Genomic DNA, 4,270 nt, shown 5'->3' with positions numbered 1-4,270 from the left:
TATAATATGTTTCAGTATCTGATAAGTATGCACTGCCCTGTCACTCTATGCTCTTCTCCAAGATTTCATCATTATTCTTGCATGTTTACTTTTCCACGTGAATTTTTCCATATTAACTTCTGTAGCTACAAATTTAAATTATGTGAATTTTTATTGAAATTGCATTAGGCTCATATATTAACTTAAAGAAAAATGACATGCATATGATATTGAACCCAAAAACAAGGAATGTTTTTGCTTTTGCAAATCTACATTTGTGTCTTTCGTGTTTTTTCCTAAGCCTTTTTTATATTTTGTTGCAGTTTAAAAGGGATTCTTTCCTATTATATCTTTTTTACTGGCTATTGTTTGTGCAGTTGAAAGCTATTGGTTTTTCTATGTTAATTTTTATATCCTATTACTTAATAGAATGTTTATTATATGAGGTTTTTTTTCATAACTTATTCCCTTGCATTTTCAGAATACTGTCAAATATTTGCAAATAGGTGGTTTTCCTTCTTCTTTTCCATTTTGGTCTATATTCCCACACAATGCTAAATAATAGTGGGGAAATAGGCATCTATGCCTTGTTCTTGATCTCAGTATGATTGCTTCTATCATGTGCGTGTGTGTGTGTGTGCATGTGTGCGTTCTTATTCCATTAAATATTATCAGATAAATGGGTATCCACTGTGTCAAGCCTTTCTAAGTAACTATGATTTTTCTCCCTGGAATTAATATGAAGAAATTGTCTTCATTGATATGAAGATATATGTTAATAGATTTGCAAATATTAAGACATCCTTACGTTTTAAGAATAAATCTCACTTGGTCATAATGTATTATTTTCCTATATAACTGTTCAATTCCGTTTGCTAATATTTTATTTAGCATATTTACATTAATGTTCACAAGGAATATTTGGGGTTTTTTTTGTCTTCTTTTGTTTTCTGCTACCATCAGATTCAGGAACTAATGTTATATTTGTCTCATGAAGTAATGTGAAAGTTTTTGTTCACTTCTGAAGCTCGAGAAAAATTTATATAGCATTAGGATCATCTAGATGGTAACCATTTCATACAATGCCCCTTTGGAAACACCTAGACGGGGTACTTTTGTTGGGGGAATTTTTTTTTTTTTGATCTTTCACTATTCTCCTGTGAAACTAGTCTATTTCACCTCTTTCTGCAATAGAATTATTTTTACTTAATTGAACGTTCCTAAGAAAATTTATCTCTTACTTAAGTTTACAATGTATCTGCATAGAGTTACACAAAGTATTCTGCTATGACATTTATTATTTCTCTGTCTCTCTAGCTATTTTTTCTTGTAGTTACTTATTTTGTATATATGTGATTTATTGCTTTCTTTATTAGGTTACATGTCTATTTTTGTTAACTTTTTAAAAAATAACTTTTTTTTTTTTACCATAATAGCAAATAATCAAACTATAATATGGACTAAGGAACTGAATAGACATTTATCCAAAAAAGACAAACAAATGACCAATAGGTACATGACAAGTTACTCAACATTACAAAAGATGTAAGGTACAGGATGACCAAAATTAGCACAGCTGTAGGATGTATATCAAAGTTGTTAAGGCAGTAAATCCTACAAATATTCATCGCAAGAAGAAAAACTTTTTTCTGGTAATCACTTTATAATGTATGTAAGTCATATCACTACTCTGCAAACTCTGATATCATAAAACAAGAAAAATATTTAAAAGGTAACAACTAAAAGTGCAAAATTATCAAAGAGGACAAACTACTACTGTTTTACCTTTAGAATTATTTTATTAAATCTTAAAGGTACAACAGTTTCTTAACTCTACACATGAACTAATTTTCTTTAGAAGAATGATGTTGTGTCTCATTACACCATGATTCTAGCTAATAGCTTTTCAAAATTTTGCGAAAAATCTTGAAAAAGGATTCAAATATCATACAAAACTTTGAAATTTAACATTATCAAAGGGGATGCTTCCACATTCTTACAGAGACCACTGGAGAGACAACAATTCAAAAGCTAAGAAACGGTCTCAAAAGCATTTTTTCATACAATCTTTCCTCCACAGGAAGGTATTGTTCTTACATAATCGAGTCTACTCACAAAATGGCTCTCTGTACCTGCTCTGGTGTCTTCTGCCATATCACTGCATATTTATGCATGACTGAGATAAGAGTTTCCTGAACACCATTATTTCGATAACCTAAAGCTCTTCTGTTACCTCTGGGCTCTCAACGTCTCCTATTTATACAGTCAAGCCCACGGCAAATAGAAGCTCAGTATCAGCTGGTCTCTGCATAACGCCCATGTCTTCCACCGCCTCCTGGACCAGAGTTTCCTCCACCGTATGATCCTCCCACGTTCCTGCTATACCACTCAGTTTTCCACTCTTCAGTAAATCGTACTTAGAAGGTTTCTGCTTATAATTTCCCAAATCATTGTAATTACGACTTCCATAATTTCTTCTTCCATAGCTGTCAAAACCACCTCTGGATCCCCCATCCAGGTCACCATATCGAGATCCTCTACCACCGTATCCTCCTCATCCCCCTCCATAACCAGGGCTAACCCCCAAATTGCCACCTCCAGATCCTCCTCCACACCCATGATAGCCATCCCCAAGTGTATGTCCTCTTCTATATCCATCAGCTCCCCGCCCAAGTTTCCTTCCTCATCCTGGTCCTGCTCCAACATTTCCACCACCACCAGGAGAGTCTCCAAAACTGACGTTGCCTCCTCTTCCACTTCTAGAACTTTGGACTCCCTGCATTTTAGGTCGAGACAAGGCCTTTCTTACTTCTGCATGATGACCATTGATGCTATGGTCTTTCTGCAACACAAGCTTATCCACGGGATCATGGTCATTAAAAGTAACAAATCCAAAGCCTCTTTTCTTTCCAGACTCCCTAGCAGTAATTATCTCAATAGCATCGATTTTTCCATATTTGTCAAAGTAATCTCTAAGATGATGCTCCTCAGTATCTTCTTCAATTCCACCAACAAACAGCTTCTTCACAGTGACAAGAGCCCCCGGCTTTCCATAGTCCTCTCTTGGGACAGCACGTTTGGGTGCAACCGTTTTCCCATCAATGGAATGAGGTCTGGCAGCCATGGCAACATCTACCTCAGCCATGGATGAAAACGTGACAAAACCAAATCTTCCTGGTTTTTGGCTGGCAGGATGCCTTATTAACACACAGTCTGTAAGGTTTTCCCCTTGCTTGTAGTAGTTCCTCAGACTTTCTTCCATGGTTTCAGAGCTTAAGCCACCAATAAAGAGTTTACAGAATTGTTCCTTTTCTTTCTTATTCCTCTCCAAAGGAACAGATGTTGAAGTTTTCTTCATCGCAGGCTTACTCGCTTGAGCCATTTTCCCGAAGCTGAGGGGGATGAGGGAGATCTCCAAAGACTAACATGGACCGGAGGGTCCCGACCCTGCGGTGAGAACCGAACCTCCACTGCTCCAGCAACAAGACCTGTAGGAGCACCTCCACCAGGGACCTGGTGATGCTGCTACTGCTCTGGAGCCGCTGCCGCCCTTGAACCAATTTGAGCAACTTTCAGTTTTTCTGCAAAACATCATTCTGAACCGAGTGACCTTTCCTGATCCAGTAATCAAACTTCTTATACATTTCCTCTACATTGATTTTTTTCCAAACTTTTAATTTTCTCTTCATTGTTATCTATTTTTGATACAGTTTTCCTCACTAAATTGGATATTCAATGAAGAGATCACTAACGTGGACTTTAAAGTTTTACACCAGAATACTTACCTATTGCTTTGCCCTTACAATGAGTTCAGATATCTTTTTTGAAAGAAACTATTCAGACTACAAAAAGGATTTTTCTTTTTTGTTGTCTTGTTTTTGTTTTTGTTTTTTATACAGCAGGTTCTTATTAGTCATCAATTTTATATACATCAGTGTATACATGTCAATCCCAATCGCCCAATTCAGCACACCACCATCCCCACCCCACCACGGTTTTCCCCTCTTGGTGTCCATATGTTCGTTCTCTACATCTGTGTCTCAACTTCTGCCCTGCAAACCGGCTCATCTGTAACTTTTTAAAAAATAACTTTTTGGATTTAATATTATTTTAAAATTTTTATTATTTCTGCCTCATTAATTTTTTTTAATTTTAATAAGTCTTTCCTTAATTTTTATTTTTTAATGTTTTGTACACTTTTGGAGTTTTGAGTTGGGAAATTAAGAAACTTATTTTTAATTATACATTTCAACTGATATAGATATTTAAGGTTCCTCTGAAAAATGCTGTA

The 4,270-nt window shown here is 35.7% G+C and overlaps 1 pseudogene; it reads right to left on the bottom strand.

Annotated features, from left to right (window-relative positions):
- Nucleotides 1-2,273: 2,273 nt before the first annotated feature.
- LOC118894012 lies at nt 2,274-3,337 on the bottom strand (annotated as a pseudogene).
- Nucleotides 3,338-4,270: the final 933 nt, after the last annotated feature.

Source organism: Balaenoptera musculus, chromosome 4 (genome assembly GCF_009873245.2).
Source record: "Balaenoptera musculus isolate JJ_BM4_2016_0621 chromosome 4, mBalMus1.pri.v3, whole genome shotgun sequence".
NCBI classification, from domain to species: domain Eukaryota; kingdom Metazoa; phylum Chordata; class Mammalia; order Artiodactyla; family Balaenopteridae; genus Balaenoptera; species Balaenoptera musculus.
The sequence above is the reverse complement of the archived record's forward strand: the minus strand, read 5'-3'. Positions and strand labels throughout refer to the sequence as shown.